Source organism: Neofelis nebulosa, chromosome 1 (assembly GCF_028018385.1).
Source record: "Neofelis nebulosa isolate mNeoNeb1 chromosome 1, mNeoNeb1.pri, whole genome shotgun sequence".
NCBI classification, from domain to species: domain Eukaryota; kingdom Metazoa; phylum Chordata; class Mammalia; order Carnivora; family Felidae; genus Neofelis; species Neofelis nebulosa.
The window spans coordinates 93,319,797-93,342,423 of record NC_080782.1 but is presented as its reverse complement, the minus strand read 5'-3'; the positions used below and the strand labels follow the sequence as shown (position 1 = coordinate 93,342,423).

Here is a 22,627-nt window from a genome sequence, read left to right as displayed (position 1 = left end):
CCAAATGTTGTCAAACTTTCTAATTGTAGCCAATTGGTGGATTTTAGGTTCCCACTATGGGATTTTAAAATCCCATCATGATATTAAGCTGCATTTCTCTATTTTCTCTTGGGAATCTTTTCGAATGCTCATGGACCATTTGTGTTCTCTCTTTTGTGAGAAATTTAATTTTTTTATTAATTCATAGAAATGATTCCTATATTCTGCAAACAGATCATTCTGTCATTTATACGTGTTGTAGATATGCTCTATATATTCTAAACTCCACAATACATTGCTATTACTTTTGCTTTAAACATTTCATTGTCTTAACATGTGAGAAATGAGAAAAAACATATTTTATATTCACTATTCCTGACAGTCCTCATTCCTTTGTACAGATCCAGATTTTATTTTGATATCATTTTCCTTCTGTCTGAAGAACTTCCTGTAACATATTTGTTTTGTTTTGGGTCTACTGATAATGAATTCTCTCAACATTTATTTGTCTGAAAACAGTCTTTATTTAACCTTGCTTTTTGAAATATATTTTCACTGGATGTAGAATTAATTCTATGTTGATAGTTCTTTCTTCCAGGACTTTATAGGTTATAGCCACTTTGTTTACTGGCTTGCATAGTTTCTGACAAGAAGTCTGCTTATCTTTATACCTCTGTCTATAATGTGTTTTTTTGTTTGTTTGTTTTTGGTTTTTGTTTTTGTTTAGTTTTGTTTTTTTGCCTTTTAGCAGTTTAGAGAAGTGTGTCTGTCTTATGGAATTTGTGGTTTCTGCTGGGAAATCTGTGATCCTTTATATTGTTTTTCTGCCATATGTCATTCTCTCTAGATTCTTTGAATGTTTTCTCTTTCTCATTGATTATCAGCATTTGATTATGAGATCCCTTGATTGGATTTTCCTTGTTTTTCCTGCTTGGAGGTAATTAGATTCTTTGATCTGTGGGATTATAGTTTCAACACATTTGAAAAATGTTATATTTATTTCTTAAAATATTTTTTTTGTTCTCTTTTCTCCCCTTCGCCTGGAACTGTAATTCTCTGTACATTTGACCTATTGATAGTGTCCCACAGCTCAGTGAGATTGTTTTAGCTCTTCCTGTCTGCTTCACTTAGGATGCTTTCCATTACTGCCAGTTCAAGCTTGCTGAGATTTTCTTCTACAGTATCTAATCAACCATTAATCCCGCCCATGATTTTTTTTTTTTAATTTCTAATACTCCAGTTTTCATCTGTAGGCAGGCTAGTTGAGAATTTTTATAACTTCTTTTTCTCTCATCCTCATGTTCACGTTTCCTTCACCTTGTTGAATCTGAAAGGGTATTGATGATGCTGTTTTAATGGCCTGGTTTGTATGTTAATTCCATCATCTCCATTACATATGTGTTTGTGCCCATAATTAATTTTCTCCTAGCTTTTAATAATATTTCTCTGCTTCTTTTCATGACTGGTAAATTTTGATTGGGTAGCAGTTGTTATGAAATTTACATCACTGTTTGCTAGATTTTGTTGTTTCCATTTAAGGGAATTTTTCTGGCATGCATTTTTCTGGCATGCAGTCAAGATGCTGGAAATTGGCTGAATCCTTTCTTGTCTTGCTTTTAAGCTTTGTTAGGGCATGTCTAGAGCAACCTTTAGTGTAGGGCTAATGTAGCCCCAGGACTAAGGCAATACTCTTCAAGGACTGTACCCAAGTCTCTGTGTACTACAAGATCATTCTCCTCTAACTGGTAAAAACTAGAAATGTTCCCAGCCTTGTGTGAGCTCAGGCAGCTGTTTAGCTTACTGCTTCCTAGAGATTCTTTCCCTGTCTTGTTTTCCTGAATAGTTGTGTAGACTCAGACCAAGATTCCAAGGGACCCCTCTATCGATCTCTAGAGAGTTCACTCACTCTCTGCATCGCTCTCTCTCTCTCTCTCTCTCTCTCCCTCTCACTTTCTCTCTTCTTCTCCCTCTCTCTGTGTGCATTTCCTTCCTCTGGTACTCTGTCCCATGAATTTTAACTTTCTTGGCGTTACTAAACTCTGATCTCCCTACCTCAAGTCAGTAAAACCAGTGTTCTTTGTACATTTCACACTGTCCTGTTCTGTGGCCTGTAAACTACCTCCAGGCAATAAGTCCCCCACTTTGTGCCCTTCTATGAGATAATGATCCTGTGACTTTTGTTGTCCAAGGTCTTATAATTATTGTTTCACATATTTTGTTAGGTCTTCTAATTGTTTTAGAGAAAGGGATTTATCTGGTTCCTCTTTCTCCATTATCACCAGAAACACAAGTCCGTTATTGTCTTCTGACAGTTGAAACCAGCATAAAAATTTTAGTGAGTGGGTAGATGCTACATGCGGAGAATGACTGGAGTTTCCTTCTTCAGCTGTGCTTGGCCAGAACCCCAAAGCTTGCACCTGATCAGCCGCTCATAGCCATGCCCTCACTTGACTACCACGTCTTGTGCTCAAGTTCTCACAAAGTCCCCAGCAGTTCAATACCAGGCAGCTTCCACCTCTTCTCATGTACCTGGCATCATGACCACAACCTCCTTGCAGGTGCCCCAAAACCACTACCAGGACCACAGTACCGAAAATGTAGATGAAGTTGCTTCAGAATATAAATAAAGCTGACCCTAATTATTGGGAAAGCAGGCTGACTGCAATGGGATGTGTGCAACACCTAGTTAATGTGTGAATCTGTTACTGCTGCAGTCGTAAAACTATCTACTGATAGTTTGTTTGACTTCCTTGAGACGCGTTATCTAAATAAGCAGATAAAATCCATTTTAAAGATGGATGATTGTGTCATGAACTTATGCAAGACATGGGTTCAAAATCTGGCATCACGTATGTCTCTGACAAGCACACGCTAGGAGGCAGTGACAGTAGAGGTAAAGCCTCCACGAGGCTCCTTACAGGCCATGGGAAGAACTCCTCACGGTGAGTAATGCAGTGTACTCACACGTGCCACCTGCACGTGTCACCAAAATATGCACCTCTGCTTTCTTCCTACATTTGCACCATTCCATTCAATAAAGTATTTTGGTATTAAAAGTAAAAGGTACTCAGGGCACCTTGGGTGGCTCAGTCATTAAGCATCTGACTTTGGCTCAGGTCATGATCTCATAGTTTGTGAGTACGAGCCCTACATTGGGTGAGCATGAGCCCCACTTCAGGTGAACCTGAACCCTGCTTCAGGTGAGTCCCACTTCTCTTTTCTCCCTCTCTCTCTCTCTCTCTCTTTCTCTCTCTCTCCTCTCCCACTCTGCCCTCCTGGAATTTTCTCTCTCTGTCTCTGACCATCACTCACTTGCACCCCCCTCTCTCAAAATATATAAATAAACAAATGAACTAATTAACTTATCTATTAAAAAATGTTAAATTAGTAGCAAAGGTTAAAAACTTTTATATAGTAGTTGGTTATTAGCAGGGAAAATTTTCATTTGTATATCCTGATTTCTAACCTGACCTTTTTTTTTTTCTCAATAAACTAAATAAAATTATTTCAGACTTTCCCTGACAGTAAAACCCTTTGAGGTCAATTTTAAGGGCTAGGTTTTGAGCGCCTGGATGGCTCAGTTAGTTGAGCATCTGACTTGGGTTCAGGTCATGATGTCATGGTTTGTGGGTCTGAGCCCCATGTCAAGCTTTGCACTGACACCACAAAGCCTGCTTCAGATTCTCTGTCTCTCTCCCACTCCCTCTCTCTCTCTCTCAAAAATAAATAAAAACATTAAAAAAGTTATTTAAAAAAAAGACTAGGTTTTTTTCTCTTTAGTATTTTAAATATATAAAATTATAAGCTATTTCTGGATATTTTGGACTTTTGTTAAATACAAATGATTTTTCTCAAGTATATTTTCTTTGTGTTCCTTATTAGATTCTTCCACACTTTATTTCGTTATCCTGAATGTTTAACCTACTAAATTCACACACTCAATGATAATTTGCTTTCTAAGAACTTGCTAGATAGGCAAGAAGACTTTGAGCCTAATAATAGGTCATTCTTGGAAACAGGAAGAAAACTGTGCCAAAATTAAACAGTCCCAAACACCAAAGGTTCAAGTTGGTTTGAAACAAAAACCGCAAATTTTGATTGAATCTAAACTTGGCAGTGTAAGACTCACATGGATTGTTTCTGGTATTGTATAGAGGAGATACATACACAGTCTAACTGTGACGGGGAAACCAGTTTAAACTAGCAGAACATTCAGGAAAGGATTAAAAACTCAGATCTGGTGTAGCGAATACGGATCTGGAGCCCCTGAGTCTCATGGTCTGTCACTAACAGACCTGGAGTAGGTTAACAGAGGATAAATGCTTTTGGAGAAATCAACTAACTTTTCTGACATGAATGAATGGCAGATAGCACTATGCCAGGAACACATTCCTCAGAGAGAAAGTCCAAAACTAAGAAATGAGAGATCAAAAGGTAGTTTAAACATGAAAAAATTAATTTCAAAATTCCCATTGTCTTAATTTATATGATATGGTTAACTGGGCTCACCTGGGTGTCAGGAGTCTAGGGAAAGCAAAAATACATTTGTGAAGTGTTTTCAAGTCACTAAACAGAGACAGTGGAAATATACATTAAAATATTTTACCTTTAAAATGGAACTAAAAAAAGAAATTATTGCATAGTTGAAAACTAGTTTTTCATTGCCAGTGAATCTCATGGAACACCACTATTGAGTTTGCTAGTACTTCACTGAGTTTTTTGAAGGGGCTCACAGATTTAAAAACATAGACCATAACATTTTTTAAACCCTTTTTTTTTGGTATTGTGAAATGTAATGAAGAAAAGTATAAAACATAAAACTAATGAGCGATTATAAGACAAAATACCATATCTTATATCGGTAAAGAAATAGAAGTGTCATTGGGGTGCCTGGGTGGCTCAGTCGGTTGAGCGTCTGACTTCAGCTCAGGTCATGATCTCACAGCTCTGTGAGTTCGAGCCCCACATTGGGCTCTGTGCTGATGGCTTGGAGCCTGGAGCCTGCTTCAAATTCTGTGTCTCCCTCTCTCTCTCTGCCCCTAACCCACTCACATTCTGTCTCTGTCTCCCTCAAAAAAATAAATAAACATTAAAAAAAATTTAGAAGGGTCAGCAACACATGAGCCCTTCCCAAGACCCATGACATATTGAGTTATTCATTAAAATGATCCCAGGGGCACCTGGGTGTCTCAGTCAGTTAAACGTCCAATTCTTCATCTTGGCTCAGGTCATGATCTCACAGTTTGTGAGTTTGAGCCCCGCATCGGACTCTGTCCTGATGGCATAGAGCCTTCTTGGAATTCTGTCTCTCCTTCTCTCTGCCCCTCCCCCATTTGTGTTCTCACTCTCAAAATCAATAAATAAACTTAATAATAATAATAAAATAATCCCATAGTGTTTTTGGAGGATAAGGACATAGTAAATCATATCTTCAGAAATTAATATTCTAAGTAAATGGCATATTCCAGACAAATTTGAACAGTCCTGGTAAATTCAAACCAACAACCAGCCAAGATTTATATTTGGTTTGAGTGAAACATTTCAAGACAAAAGTTAGAGATAATGAATATAGTCAGCATCCAACAGAAAATTCTGTTTTGCCCTAGTGGTGCCTTGCTTCGCCATGTTTACACTGTTCAGATTTGAGACTGAACATCTCTTTGGGGCATCTCTTTGGAGTCTGAAAAGCTCATTCCCTGAAAGAGAAAACAGGCAAATATTGCAACATCTACAGGCACAATGTGTGCAGGAATGGGTTACTCTTGGCCTGAGTTGGCATTCATTTTCTGGGATAAAGGAAGAAATTGTCTTCCTTACACACAATTCACTCCGTGGTTTTGCTTCTGTCTTTCCCAGGACCCAGTGCTTCCTCTCGATTGGAAACTGTTTCTGGCCGCATGTATGTGGTAAGTTTTGCACAGCTAGAGAGTCTCCATAAATGGACTCCAAGACAGTTTCTTTTCAAAAGGGGCCAGGTACCTACTCTATCTAATACCTTCTCTCCTCTCCCTTTCATCAGCCTTCCTAAATATGTTTTAAGATGAGCATGAGTTTTTGAGATTTTGCATACTGGTTTTGTTAAGCTTTTGATGAGAATAATGCCATGGCTGTGTGCACTTGCCAGGTGAGTAAATGGAATCTCTCTCTGTATAGCTTTATCAAGAGAAACAAAGAATGAGTGGAGTTCTACTTGTGTAGAACTTGCCAACAGATTCTGAGCTGCTCATGTCTTGGAACTATTTCTTGTCCCAGCAAAATGTGTATCAGAAGCTTCTTGACTAATACAAAATCGACTTGCACACCAGATTCTTGTATCCTTACTCTGTTACCTGATCAACTGCTGTTCAGCTTCCTTATCAAGGTGTTTTCCTCACTACTTTGCCTGGCCCTCTGGCTTACTGCATCCTGCCCATCTTCTGGTCTCTACCCACTTGCCTGGGCTTGTGATTTGTGAGGCAACCTGACTCCAACGTGGGTCCTGGAGCTTGGGGTTATGGCACCGCCTGCGGTTAACCGCTGGCACTAAGTGTCTTACTTCTCATCAAACCGCTGGCTTGTGATACCTAACCTTTGCCTTTGTTAGAGTCCCTAGCCAGCTTCTGAAGTCACTTCCTCTCCCAAACATTCAGTGTTGCCTCGCTTTTTTAAGGGCCTGTGCTTATTTGTCCTATGACACATTCTGCTCTGGAACCAGGCAGACACCATCACCAGCCCTTATTTAATGCACTCTGCATTGCTATTGCCTATTCAATTATGTGTTTCTCCAACCATACTATAAGGGGTGATTGAAGACGAGTGCTATTTTTGCATCCCTAGAATCTAGGACTGTGCCTAGAATTTAACAGACATATAGGTACCTTTATTGACAAAGGCTTTTAACCTGGACCAGGATGACTCAAGTGATATAGAGTCTAATTCTGGTTCTCTTACTGTGTAATACTGTAATCTTAGGCAAATGATTTGATATTTTTGGTCCTCGGTGTTTTCATTTGCAAAGCAAGGATAATTGTTGGGATGACTTCTAAGATTGCTTTCGGCTTCAAAGTTCTTCAACTCTAATACTCAGAACCTTGATTATGAAATTTTCCAAAATGGTAGGACTCAATTTTCACCCTAAAAGAGGTATCTGGATAGTTCTCACCATTATTCAAAACTGATTTTCAGAGAAAAGTGATTTTTAAAGTAAATGATCCATATTTTCCTTTCTCACGCCCATTATAATGTTTAGCAGATCAGGCCTTCAATTTTAGGATGAATATAAGAGATGAATCGCCACCTAGTGGACATGTCCCTAGGCAGTGCCCTCCCCTCTGGAACAAGAGGGAGCTTTGTTCTCTCTCTGTAGCCCATGGGTCTTACCCATAGTTTCTCCTTTGTCCACCTGATGCACATCTCAACTTTGTCATTGCTTCTGCTACTAAAAAATCACAGTAATATTCATCTTGGTAAGGGAAAACATGTTTATTTTGACCACGTTTGATTTCATTTTTACCTAGTTGTGTTTCACATTCACAGTGCAGTAGGCATTTTAAGGAGAAAAAGATAAGGTCCAGCAAACTTAGACTGGGTCTTTTTAGCCTCTTATCAATCTGGTTTGAAAACAATCCTTGAGCATTCAGAGACGCCTTGGCTAGACAGACAGAAAAGGGATAGTAGAGTTCACATGTCTCCCAAGCACAACTGTCTAGAGAGCCCAGCCTTTCATCCAGTTCCTCACCAAATGTTCAGAGTTTTACAATTTTCCTAGTTTAAAGGAAAACCATTTAGACACTAATCTAAGGCTTTGGATTAGTAGTTATTTCCGTGTAAAGTGGAATCTTCGCCTGGATAATGTTTTTACTGAGCTTAAGGAAATCTAAGAGACCTCTACTTAAAATGAACAAAAGGATATGATTGTAGTAGGTTTTCTTTCTCCAATGTGGAAAAAAATGTCCCTATGTTCTGTCAATGGAAGTTCAAAGAAGCTTAAGAGAAGATATTCTTGGTTAATGAATGAAATATCAAGAGGATCGCTGCAAATCTTCAGCCCAACTTCTGATGCCTCTAAGGTACTTTATTATTCTAGTGCAAGAATTTATTCATTTAACCAGCACTGATGATTCCTTCCAGCAACCCCAGACTGGCCAGCTATTCCTTTAGTAATTGCAACACTGAGGCACTATATTTCTCCAGCCTTCTCCACAATCATTTATTTTTTTCCTTTTTCATCAGTTTTTCTCTGCTACTAAGTACCTCTAGCCAGCTCATGACATTCTACTATTTTAATTTCTGTTTGCTACTCTTCCAACCCAGTGCAAAATTTCTTCACTTCTCTACAGACTTTTAATTAGTCTTTCTCTGAAATCTCTTACTATGTCTAAAAAAACTTTTGAAATTCTCTGAACCTAAAAATAACTCTTCTATTGATCCTAATATCTATTCACACAAGTTCTCTTCAACCCTCCCTCCTTCCTCCCTTCCTTTTTTCCTTCCTTCCAAGAAAGTTGTTCAGAGCAGTTCCAACTAAAATACTAATACACTCTCCCTGAGTTCTATAGACATAGTTCCCAGTGCCAATTCTGTAGAGCCTCAGTCCTAACTAAATCATTCAAAGGATTCTGTCAAGATTTCTAGGCCATACTCTTGTATCTCTGCTCTTGAACAGACTTTATAGGCTTGCTCTTCTTACCTGTACCTTCTGGAAGCTGGTATGTAGGTCGATGCAAACAGCCAAATAAGAAGGACCCACTGGGGAAAAAATGAATTTATACATCTAGAGCTAGCCTTGATCATGCTTCCCCCTGACCCCAAGGAAAATATTCTGTCATACAGAAGCTGTCCTTGTTCCTCCAGTACATTCATACCCTTAGCAAAATCTCTACAGAGACCACAAAGACTAATTTCAAATTAACTTACTAATCAATAAGGATATAATAAATATCTATCTATATACATTAGACTATCTTCAGTGTTGAGTAGAAAATAGAAATAAATATAAGGCACAATTCTTGTATTCTCAGAGCTCACATTGTTTGGCAAAACTTACATTTAAATATTTACAAGAAACAGATAAGCAGGCATGTCATAAATCACATCTAATTTTTTCTGTAGAAATAATGGTGGAATTAAAGCTTGTGTTGTTGACCAAGGACTTGATGCTAAACCCTTTATAGAATTAACCACGAGCATTACATTGAATTGAGTTTAATAGTATTTCTGTATGGTATAAATGTTTCTAAAAGGTTCATCAAGGGCTCAAACATAGTATAGTCAGTCCAAACAGTGAACAGACAAAAACAAATATGTCCATATCTTAACCCCTGGAACCTATGAATGTGACCTTATTTAGAAAAAAGGGTCTTTGAACATGTAATTAAGTTAATGGTTTTAAAATGAGATTATCCTGGTTTACCCTGATAATCTCATGACAAGTGTCTTTTTAAGAGACAGAGGAAGAGACACAGACACAAAGGAAAAGGTCATGTGAAGACAGAAGCAGATATTTGAATTTTGTAGCCATAAACCAAGGAACCCCTAGAACCATAAGAATTTGGGAGGGGCAAGGGATGTTCTCCACTAGAGCTTTCAGAGGGAGAGTGGCATTGCCAGCACCTTGACTTCTGGGTGTACACTTCTAATCCATAACTAGGAAGATAAGTTTCTGTTGTTCTAAACTATTATGTTTCTATTAACTGGTTATGGCAGCCACAAGATACAAATACACATGGTGATTAGTTACATGAGGTCTTTTTTTTTTTTTTTTTAATTTTTTTTTGGATGTCTATTTATTTTTGAGAGAGACAGAGACAGAATGTGAGTGGGTTAGGGGCAGAGAGAAAGGGAGACACAGAATCCGAAGCAGGCTCCAGGCTCCGAGCTGTCAGCACAGAGCCCAACGCGGGGCTTGAAATCATGAGCTGTGAGATCATGACCTGAGCCGAAGTCGGACACTCAACCGACTGAGCCACCCAGGCGCTCCTACATGAGATCTTTTTGATGGTCTCATCTTACTTACCATAGTGTCTTGCCTTACCTTTCCTGTAATAAATCAGAAATTAAAGGTAGAGCCATATAGGATTAATTAAATTCAGCAGAATTTCTACATAGAGTGTGATAGCAGCTCTGAAGAGATGTCTGGGGATGAAAATAAGATTTAGAGACATTTATCCCTGTGTACCTGCTTTGCTCTCACCTTTCCATTTATTCAAAGTTTTAGGTAACACATTAAGGAATTAGGGAATAAGCTTTGGTTCATCTGTTATCTTCAAACCAAAGTCTGTCTGACTTCTTGAGGCAAACCCAATTAAAAACTTGTATCGTTTTGCTTACATGTAGCACAGTTCAGAAACAAAATCACAAATCTTTAGAATATCCAAACCAATCCTTTGGGGCACCTTGATCTACTCCAGTGTTACTTGATCGTTTTAGAATCCTTAAAGCGATGCTTGGATTTTATGGCCAAATCATTGTCAAAACTTGATCCTGAATGTGCATAATTAAAAGTGTTTGTATTTTAGCCATAAGACTGACTCATTACCAGGTAGTAATTGTTTGTAATCATTAGTCATTTCAGAGGAAACCTAAGGTATGACTTTGAATTAATGAAATTGATTCCTAAACAATTCTGGGTACATAGTAGGCACTCAGTAAATATTTGTTCAACGCATGAATTTATTTGGCTAAGAAAGCGTGTGACTTCAGGTAGCCCTCTGATCAGGATGTGGGTGATTAAAATAAATAAAGCTGAAGATATCTATAGAAAGTCAGAGATGGGCATAAAATAAAGCCCATTGTATTTCTTTATGCAGAAGAAACAGCTGCAAGTCCCTGGAGAGGCTGGAAGAGTGTTGCTACCTGGAGTTAAACCAGAGACAGGGTTGGGACTGGAAGGTGCACTCTCTGTCTTGACGGAGCAGTCACTACTCAGCTCGAGCAAATTATCACCATGCAGAAATTTGAGACTAATCTGCCTTTCATTTCATATTTTCAAGAGAAGCCAGAAATATAGATGAGAACACTTGCCATTTTAAAAGTTGGCAATGAACTCACTCTTTTAAAAAACGCTCTGTGGTGGCCAAACAAAACACATCTGCTGGCCAGATAGGCCTAGAGTCTTCCAGTCTGGGTCTGTACTTCTTAGTATCTTTTCCTTTCTTTACTTCCCTTGGACTTCTCTCTACTTCCTCTTTCTTTCTCTCTCTCCTTTCAGCCTCTTGAATCACTGATTGTCTAGAAACTAGTTTCTGGGATAAAAGTTGTGAAGGGCAGAAAGACTGGAGAATTGTATGTATTCTGAATGTCAGAGCAAGGCTTACTTCTGTTTTCAGTCAGAAAACAGACAGGGAGGCAAATAAATGGGTTTTGGATGTCATAGATGCTGGGTTTAGTCCATAATCTAACAAATATCTAATCACTGAAACATTATTTAACTTCTTTGGTTCTTAGTTGCACCATCTACAAAAAGGGAATAATTGCACTAATATCCACTGCACCACCATTGTGAAATCAAATGAGACAATAGTTTTAAGTGAACCTTATTGATATAAAGGGCTGTAAAGTTATTAATTGTACAATAGTTATTAATAATAAGAGGTTTATTGGTGTGCTGCATGCTTGTTATCGTATGAAAGTTATAATTCACAGAGCACCAGAAATGTGCATAGCCAGAAGTCAAATAGCCATAAATCAAACATGCCATAGTGAATTCTACAAGATAGGGTATAAATTATGTGGTAAAGACTAAAAGTGCTATAAAATTTCAGAGAAGAAGATTGATGACGACTGCAGTAATAAGAGAAAGAGTCTTAGAAGTAGTGAGACTTAACCAGACCTTAAAGGCTACAAAGGATAGTGATAGTGTTACTGGATTGTTTCAGGTGTCAAAACAGATTTAACTTTGGAATTACATTTTTTATGATCTCTGGCCTATGGAAGCACCAAACTGGTTTAGTTATTGGTTTCCCAAACTTTATTCATTCATTCATTCATTCATTCATTCATTCACCAGATCTGGGTTGACATCTCTGTGTGTCAGGTACTTTAATAGGTGCTAGAGATACACTGTCTATGACCTCAGGGAGCTTACCATGAAGATGTTAAGTTTGGGAAATGCTAGGTTAATTGAGATAAAACCTTCTTGGGTAGGGCTATTGTATGTAGGTGTGTGTGTATATATATGTGCATTTAGCTGAAGGATTTCCAGATCTTTCAATATCCTTGAGTCTGGAGATCTAGAGAGAATAGTGTATGGAGACTTCTTTTACAGATTAGCAATAGGAACTATTGTTTAAATTTAGAGATACTGCACCTGAGGGGCGCCTGGGTGGCTCAGTCAGTTAAGCAACCGACTTCGGCTCAGGTCATGATCTCCCAGTTGGTGAGTTTGAGCCCTGCGTTGGGCTCTGTGCTGACAGCTCAGAGCCTAGAACCTGCTTCAGATTCTGTGTCTCCCTCCCTCTCTGCCCCTCCCCTGCTTGCACTCTGTCTCTTGCAAAAATAAATAAACATTTAGAGATATTGCACCTGACAAATTGTCTAGAGGTTGAAGACAAAATATTATGCATTTCATTTGAAAATGTAAATATTGACTGTTCAAACAAAAATTTCTCTTATGTTTCCTGACTTTGTCAGACACCATATATAATAATGGTAGCCAATTTGTGGATTACAGAGATATTGGAGGGTATCTATGGCTCATCTAGTCTCAGTAGTTAGTAGGGCTTGTACATATATATGACCACTGTGATTAAGAAAATATAAAACCATTTAAAGCTGTTCAGTCATGTTGTTATTACATACTTTATCAATGTCTGTCATTTATAGAATGTCTATCATGTAGTTGTGTTCATATTTCTTTTTAAGACAGGATTCTCAGATATACATTATAATACCGATTTACCTTTAAATTTTGACCGTAACTATTTTGCTCTAATGTTTTCTCCTTAAACTGGAACTTCTTCAAAGTTAAGAAAACAATTATATTTACCATAGCATTAGAAAGAGTAAAATACTTAGGAATTAATATAGCCAAGAAGGTGAAGGACTCATGCAATAAAAATGACAAAACATTGCTGAAATAATTAAAGAAGACACAGAAAATTTAATATTGTTACAGTGGTCGTGCTAGCCAAAGTGATCTGTAGATTTAATGCAACTTCTCTCAAAATCCCAATGACGTTTTTTACAGAAAGAGAAAAATCTCAAGGAACCTAGAATAGCCAAAAAATACTGAAAAAGAACAAAGCTGGAGAACTCATACTTTCTGATTTCAAAGCTTACCACAAGGCTATAGTAATCAAAACAGTGTGGTACTGACAGAAAGACAGACATTTCACTCTGTAAAGTGCATGGAATAGTCGAAACTATTGAGACAGAAAGTGAAATGATGGTTGCCAGGGGCTGAGGGGACAGGGGAATGAGGAGTTAGTGTTTCATGGCTATTGAATTTCATTTTTTCAATATGAAAAGAGCTCTGGAGATGGGTGGTGGTGATGTTTGCACAACAGTACGAATGTACTGAATATCACTGAGCTGTACACTTAAAAATGGTTATTTAAAATAGTGTACTTTATGTTATCTGCATTTTGCCACGATCCAAAAACTGGGGAAAAAAGGTAAAAATGATTTTTCAAAAATTATGGTAGAACATTGACTTTGTAGTTGTTAAAGACTTCAGCCTATACCACTTAAGCTTTCTGTTCTTTCTCACCCTTTACTCTTTACCACTGTTTTTGTTTTGCCTCACTTCAGGGCTTCTGGCACCAAAAAAAGTTAATGTTTGAAGCTCTTGAAAAGCGGGTGCATTTATTTGCAGCCCTTTTATACATAGTGACAGTATTTTACTTCCCCATTGCCATCCCCAGTCTGAACCTGCATTGAAGGGATTTATTACCAATGAACACCTAGTAGTCAGGGCCTCCTCTTTGCCTCGGGACACTCACCACCTGTGAGAGGCTCCCCCAAAGATTACTCAACCTTCTGGGAACCATTTCACTTCTCCTGAAGGTTTGTCACTTTCCACCCCCACCACCTCAATGTATACATGTCAGCTATTCCACCTGGAGTCTACAATAGTTTTCTCATCTAAATTGGACTTCATTCTAAACAAATCAAAGATGGAAGGGTTACATGAGGGAACCAGATCCTAAAATGTGCACTAATTAGAACGCTTCATATCCAGAAGCTCACGACCTCTCCTGTCTCTGACTTACCCTGAAATAATAACCAGTGACTCAGATCAGAGTGTCTCAGGGACTGACGTTCCTTTTGGTTCATTGGAGGGCTGCATTTAGCTTAAACTAACTCCCCAAAGCCAGGAAATAGTCTCTTAACAGATGAAATGTTCTGTTGACACCAGAAAAAATGCAAAGCATAATGTGGTATCTATTCATCAGCCACCAGAGCACCTAAGGCAAGTGGGTTCTTTACAAAACCTATTTGATGAGAATTGCCTGATCAACCATAGGGGAGATAAAGTAGGATAAGTGAACATTCCTTAGAAGTATCTCTTGCAGTTCAGCTGATGTATAATTGTGTTTCTGAGCTACCCAAACCGAAGCAGTAACGGTCTTCATTTACTACGTTCTTACAGTTATCAGGTTCAGAACTGAGCAACTCCATAGTCCTTTTTCTTTTCTGATGCTAGTATGAAATAGCATAAAAGCAACTAACTGGCCAAGATAGAGTGATATATCCCTTTTGCTCCTCTTCTCCCTAGATAAATCGGTGAGAAATTGCATTTTCTTATGTTCAACCTACTTGATAATAAAGATCCAAATCCAAATGTCACACAATATAAATAATAGACTAATTATTTGGCATCCACTATAAACTGAAATATTAGAAAGCATGAGATATGACTGTCATTTCATTTAATGGTCGCTTCTTTCTTAGTTTCCTTGGTAATTTAAAGTGTTCACATCATAAGAATGAAGGCATGTAAGAGTTACACTTGTGACCAAGGTAGAATGAAAGAGTCTAGATCTCTCCCCTTACCAGAAATTACTGGAAAATTGGACAAAGTGTATTAAACAATGGCTTTAAAGTACCTGGAAGTCAGGTGAGAGAAAACATAAGAGATACCTGACAGGAAATAAACAAGGTGAGCCCCACCATTGTCCCAATTTACTGCCAAGAAAGTTTCCAGGACATAGTGCCATATGTCCAAGCCATGGATGAACTGAAGCTCTCAGTCACTGCTGGTGGTCATATAAAGGGCTCAGTGACTTTGGACAATTTAACAGTTTCTTTAAGAAGTTAAACATACACATACCATGAGATCCAGTCCTTTTACTCTTATTTGCCCAATAGAATGAAAGCATATGTCCTTAGATTTGTATGTGACTACTCATAGCATCTTTATTTGCAATGGCTAAAAAACTGGACACCAACCAAATGTCCATCAAGAGATGAATGGATAACACACTGATAAAATACATACAACAGAATTCTACTCAACAATTAAAAGGAATAATCTGTTGATACTTACAACAGCATGGATAAATCTCAGAAAAAGAAGCCAGACTAAATACAGTACATACTCCCCTTATATAAAATTCTGGAAAACCCATATTTTTTTATTTAATTTTTTAAATGTGTATTTATTTATTTTTGAGAGAGGGACAGAAGAGAGAGACACAGAATCTGATGCAGGCTCCAGGCTGTGAGCTGTCAGCACAGAGCCCAACACAGTGCTGGGCCCCACAAACCACGAGATCATGACCTGAGCCAGTCAGATGCTTAAGCCACTGAGCAACCCAGGCGCCCTGAAAATATATAGTAATCTATAGATTACTGATAGAAAGAATATGAGTGGTTGGCTGTGAGTGGGGGCAGAGGTGGAGGAGGGGCAGATGACACAGTGACACAAGGAATATTTTGGAGATGATGAATATGTTCATTGTTTTTCCTGGGGCAGTGGTGTCACAGGTGTATGCATATGTCAAAAGTAGCCAAAAATATTGTACACTTTTAATATGTGAAGTTTATTGTGTGTCATTTTAAAGTATGTTTTAAATGTTTGATATTGTGGTAAAAGATACATGATAGAAAATTTACCATTTTGATCATTTTTAACTGTACAGTTCAGTGACATTAAGTACGTTCATGTTGTTTGTCGCAACCATCGCCAGAATTTTTTTCATCTTCCAACTCTGGACACATTATTATGTGTCACTCGTATCTCAATAAAGACGCTGGGGGGAGAAGAGGAGCAGGAGAAGGAAAAGCCACCACAAAGTGACAATTTTTTTTTAGCTAGAGGGGCTCCTGGATGGCTCAGTTATTTGAGCCTCCAACTTCAGCTCAGGTCATGATCTCACAGTTGGTGAGCTCCAACCCCACATAAGGCTCACTGCTGTCAGCCTGTTAGCCTGCAGCCTGCTTCGGATCCTCTGTCCCCCTCTCTGTGCTCCTCCCCAGCTTGTGCTCACCCAAAAATAAATAAATAGCAAATAGTTTATGAGACACTAGCCTAATTATTTGTCATGTATAAGAGCTGATTGCACCTCAGGGCCTTGGGCAAAGCCTCCTGTGCATCTGACATCCTCTAGTCCTCATGAGAATCCTGTGAGGTGTAAACAGTGTTACAATACCTATTTTACACATGAATGGACCCAGGAATTCTTTTTGGGGAGAAGAATGAATGAAGTTACTTTTCTAAGTTTATTTAGCCAGGAAACCGGTGAAGTCATGTTTCAAACCCAGGCAGTCCCTTGCTATTTCAGCTCCCTGTGTCGAGGCTCATTTCTCAATGATGACAAAATAGGTGCACTAATGATTTTACTTCATTGTGAGGACTGAGAAGGAAACAAAAGTATCTAAAAATCTAAACCAGCCTTGTTCTTTCTCATCATTCCTTTTCACCTAATAAGTTTCAGGATATATAGGTTTCAAGCACTGCTCCAGAAACTGGGATACAAGTACAAACATGGCCCCTGCGAAGTCTCATGGAGTCCATGAATTGTAGCAATTCTGGGATACATGTCATAGTGCAAGGGCACACAATTTACAGTAGCTATTTTGACAGGCAGCTGGAGCAGGGGTTGGGGTCTAAGCAGGGGAGTCACTTCAGAAAATCTTCATGGACTACTGTACATTTAATCCACGTCTTGAAGTGTTGGTCCTTTTTTTCTAGATAAACAAAGGTGGGAGACAGGGAAAGAAGTTTGCAAGTTACAGAAGTGAAAAATAGGAAGGCAAGAAGATGTTCTAAAAGAGCAGATGTTTTCAAAGGTAGAAGCCACAGGGGAATTCACTTTTAAGATGATTCGTTTTAAGGAAAATCATCAATATTTGAGTTGGGAATTTCTGGAATGTGCAAAGTGTTCATTACGAGCTCATCAGGCTATCGTAATTTCCAGAAATAATTAAAACTGAAACACGTTGTGCTTTGTGGCCAAGAGGTAACAAAAATAGATGAACTTGAGGAGGCTCTCTGTGATATACACTTCAGGTCACTATGTGTGACCTAGGATTGCTAAGTGCATGGTATCTCTAAGTGCTATATCAGTAAGATGAAAACACTTGGAGTCAGGACTAGATTTTACATGGCAACAAGACTGCCTCAAAGCTATTTTAACAAATGAACTGATGTTCATTAAACATGCTTTACAAACTTTAGACTTTCATAAAAATGCCACAAAACCGGTTTTCAAAATCCCAATTTCTCTTTATTTAAGGAAATGGAGCACTTGAAATGCCAAAACTTTTACTGATCAGTTTCCCCTTCCGGAGTCCTATTCTTATGAAATCACTGCCTTGCTTTTGTTGGAAAATTTTAGGTTTGTATTTTTTAGTACCGTATAAACAGGGGTTTCTCAGTTATCTTCTCAAACGATTGCTGTTTTTGTTTTTATAGATCATTGACCCAATTTGTAAACATTATGTTAACTTTAGAGAGACCTCCAAAGACAGTTTTTTTTTTTAAGGCCAGAATTTCCTCAAGATTTTGAGGTTTCAGTTTGTGTTTATTATGACTACCTCTGAGACTGATAGGAGTCTGAGAACATGGGTAACGTTATTACAAAATGTCCCACTGAACTTATTTCAAGAACATTACTATCTGTGAGGGCTAATACCCAAGGCTGATGCTATCATGTTGTTAAGTTTGAAGCACGGTAGGGGGGGGGGGGGAGGTAAAAGGAAGCATTTAATGGAATAAAAGCAATGAAACAAAACACCAATTGATTTCTCTGTGTTCTTGCGTAAAATGGAATGAGGTTGAAGACAAATTATCAAAATAAAAATAATATGTCCCCAGAACTGAATTTATCAGAATGTCCGGGATGGGAAGGATTTACAGAGCACTTTTCTAAGTCTGAGGCCACACAAATGTGGTAAGTAGTTTTGCCACACACTTCCTCCCCCTCCCTTTTTTTTTTTTTTTTTTTTTTTTTTTTTTTTAAGGAGGGTGGGAGCAGGGCAGTTCTTGTTCTGTTCAGCTTCAGTTTAATAAAGAAGAAAGAAAATAGTAGTAATAAATGGGCCCCTATCTAAATAGTAACAACTTCCTGGGAAAGTTACAATATTCTTTGGAAATTCAGTTGCAGCCTATCATGGGAATATATGATTATATAGAGACATAGAAGGTATGTGGTACATGGAAAAGTAGCAGTGGAGGAATCAGTTATATTTTGGCTGCTTGAGGGACTGTCCTTCCTCTCTGAATTTTACTTTTCTCTTCTGTGAAACTAGAATAATAATACCTCCTTTTCAAAGTTATCATGAAGATATGCTTGGCCTACATTAGGTGCTCAATGATTGGTGGCTATTATGACTATTATTTTTGTTGTTGTCATTATTATTTTTATTACTAGTATAATCATATTTGGAAAATGAAATAGAGAAATTTAGAGTTCATCTGAGATTATGGTATCTTTTGGACCAATACTACCCTGGAAGCAAAATATTTTGGTTTCCATACCAGGGGGATAGTATAATGATTAGATTTGTCACCAAAATAGAAGTTAAAAATTAATGCCAGCACTGTGCATTTACTTTAACCAACGACAACATCCTTTTTAAAATTTAACGGTGGTTGTCCTATTCAATTTAGAAACTACTGTTGGCTGCAAATTTTTTGAGTGTAACTTTACCCAGCATTTTAGGTTAAAATTGTTCTAAAACTATTATTTCAAGATGGCTACCAGCACTGCCCCATGTCAGCCACCAGCAGCCAAGGGAGTCCAGCACCCCCAGGGGTCTTCGCCTGAGGCCACAAGTCCTCCTGCACTTTTACTAATTACAACTTGGGATATAGTAGATAGTGTAATGTTTTGTTTATATTAAATAATACAGCAGTAGGTATGGGTAGAGAAACTTCTAAATCAGTAAAGAATGTTTGCTATAAGACTATTCCGTTTCCGGGGCACCTGGGTGGCTCAATCCGTTAAAGGTACAACTTCAGCTCAGATTCAAGCCCGCATGGGGCTCTGTGCTGACAACTCAGAGCTTGGAGCCTGCTTCCTACTCTGTGTCTACCGCTCTCTCTGCCCTCCCCCGCTCACACTCTTTCTCTCTCTCTCTCAAAAATAAATAAAACATTAAAAATTTTTTTAAAAGACTATTCCATTTCCTATGGAACATACTTGCACAAAAGGAAAAAAATTGGCTTTTCAAGGAAGTGGAAAACTTTTGAGAATATTAAACTATAAATCCCAGGGTGTTTTTAGAAAAGTATCTCTTAGATGTGTGGAGACAAAATTCAGTTTTGCAATTGCTAGTATTATGACGTGTGTTTTAGAACAACTGGCAGATAATTGCAGGATGTTTTTGCGAATCATTTATTTTTTTTTCCAATATATGAAATTTATTGTCAAATTGGTTTCCATACAACACCCAGTGCTCATCCCAAAAGGTGCCCTCCTCAATACCCATCCCCCACCCTCCCCTCCATCCCACTCCCCATCAACCCTCAGTTTGTTCTCAGGTTTTGTTTGTTTTTTTTTCTTTTTACGTTTATTTTTGAGACAGAGAGAGACAGAGCATGAACGGAGGAGGGGCAGACAGAGAGGGAGACACAGAACCGGAAGCAGGCTCCAGACTCTGAGCCATCAGCCCAGAGCCCGACACGGGGCTGGAACCCACGGTCTGTGAGATCGTGACCTGAGCTGAAGTCGGACGCTTAACCGACTGAGCCACCCAGGCGCCCCTGTTTTCAGTTTTTAACAGTCTCTTATGCTTTGGCTCTCTCCCACTCTAACCTCTTTTTTTTTTTTTTTTTTTTTTCTTTTTCTTCTTTTCTTCCTTCCCCTCCCCCATGACGAATCATTTAAATATAAAATGTTGACACTATTTTTCTTAAAGCTGCAGAGCTGATATATATATAGCCTACTGATAAAATAATACTTTCTGATTGTTTTCTTCTTACAGATTAATTATCTCAATCATCACTTAACTATATCTCCCAATTTAAGTGCAATTTTAATTTGAAGTGAACCCTTCAAAAAAAATGAATCCCTAAATATCAAGTGTTTTAAATAAACTAAATTTAAATCCTATATCTAATCTTTCTTTCATTAAAAAAAAAGTTTCTAGTCATTTAAGTCAAAATTGGACCTTCCAAATGGAGTTGCTGTGTACCTATTTCCATCCTTAAACCACACATTTGGCTCACAAATCAAGTAATTATGTGTACAAAGGGATCTGGGAAGTGCAATCACTTCACTGGCACATGTAAGTAAAATATGGATGCTCAATTTCCATCGTAATGCATGCAAATGATAGACCCACACACACAGGCATTATAACTGCCCCTACGCACAGCCTGTCACTTTGGCTTTTGAATTTAAAGAGATATCCTATTCCTCTGAGCATGTTGAACAACATTCAGCAGAATTCTCTCCAATTCTATTTTTGTTTAAATCTCTTATGTTCATTTCTAAGTAAGCAAATATTGAATGTGGGTACTTAACATTTTTTTTATCTTTTGCCTGAGAATGTTGATATATTATTGTATTTCATTTTATAGTAAAACTGGTGTATTATCTCCCTTGGGTTCTATAATCCTTGTAGGGCTTCAGATTTACTATGATTTACTAAAAGGATGTCCTAACCTTCTTGACACTCCCTGTCCTCATCTGAGAAATGGTACACATTCATGGCTGCCATGGACAGAACAGAGGCTCTCCACCGTGCAGTGCGAAAGATGTTTGCACAACTCTACACAATAGCTCAGCTCTATCAGTTAAGATATAGGTCTTATCTTTGTAACAGAGGCTCAAAATTAGAGTGACTTAACAAGCTGTAAGTTTATTTCTCTCTCATAAAACAATCTGATTAAATGTAAGCAGATCAACAGGTCAACATTGGCATGGCAAACATTCAGTGCCCGTGAGTGTGAGTACTCCCTTTCTCTTGCTTTTCTGCCATCCCTCTGCTGTTGCCCTTATACACATGATCCAAGAAAGCCACCTGCCACATCGGCATTTTAGGCAGCAGGATGAGGGAAGAAGGGAAGAGGGACCATGTTGCCATCCTTGAAGGACATGTCCTAGAAGTTGTTCACATCATTTCCTCCCCTGTCTTATTGGCAAGAAATGAATCATGTGGTCTTTCCTGCCTGCAGGAGAATCTGGGAAATGTTGTCATTTTTCCAGTAGTGATGATTCAAGCATTCTAGGACAGATATGTGACATAGTGAGCAAACATGTAGTTGGGGGAAGTATATTGATTATATTTCCTTATTTTCTATATTCCTGATGCACTGACATTCAGAGCCTTAATCAAGAGACTACCCTTCCTGGAGCTAGCTAATTCTTAGAAATGGCGAACAACTCTCCTGGGAGTGTGCTGTCGATATACAAACCCACCAATCCAGAGCCCACACCCCCAACCAACTCCTTTATCAAGCTCATACACCAAGCCAGTACCCGCCCCAGAACTCCCCAGGGCCAGGTACCTGACAACTAGAGACCATCTCTGTAGCCCAGAGACTGCCAAAACTATTCAAACTATCCAATCCTAAAGTTTTCAGTGTAGCTACCCTGTCTCACCCATAACTTGCCACACATAAAATAAAATAAAATAAAATAAAATAAAATAAAATAAAATCTAATAATAGACTTTGGGCCATGCTCTGCTTTCACTCCTGGCTCCTGACCGTTCCTGTCCTTCTCTGTGTGGCCCTTTGTGACATGCAATACATCTATTTCTAGAGATCTGTGAATGCAGACTACTTCCTTCATGATGATCATTTCCATATCTGATGTCTTACAATATCTAATGAAAACAAATGCTGGGTACATTTCCAACTTGGGGAACAACTAGAAGTCTCTGTCAGAAGGCCTATTATAATCTTCCACATATACTGCACAGTGATTATTCCAGGATTAAGTGTCCAGTGAATACTAACTTTGTAACTTTGTAAATACCAACGTTCTGTACAAATATAAAGACAGTTATTCAATCCAAGAGTAAAAATATCTTGAATAGGAATATTTAGCTTTTTAACATTAATTGTGTCATGCAGTTGAAATAATAACCTTCATCTCAAACTTTTATTCAGATTTAGTAAACACTGTCAAAGGAATGGCCAGGGTTGGAGATATGAATGATGAAATCTCATCCTAGTAGTTGGTGGCAAAGGGGCAAATAGAAACTAGATCCCCCAAGTTTTAGAAACTGGAAAGTTTCTTGTCTTTATTTGGTTGATGGTATTGATGGTGGAAAT

The 22,627-nt window shown here is 38.2% G+C and overlaps 1 protein-coding gene across 4 annotated transcripts in view; it reads left to right on the top strand.

Annotated features, from left to right (window-relative positions):
• The window catches only part of XRCC4 (X-ray repair cross complementing 4), a 315,887-nt gene that overhangs the window by 281,204 nt on the left and 12,056 nt on the right, over positions 1-22,627 (top strand). For 2 of the 4 annotated variants that reach the window (XR_009261112.1, XR_009261113.1), the window contains 3 exons: positions 5,836-5,885; positions 17,093-17,190; positions 18,218-18,293. The gene's annotated coding sequence lies outside the window, so the exon portion shown is untranslated. The remainder of the gene's footprint in view (positions 1-5,835; positions 5,886-17,092; positions 17,191-18,217; positions 18,294-22,627) is intronic. The other 2 variants (XR_009261111.1, XR_009261110.1) reach the window with 1 other exon arrangement.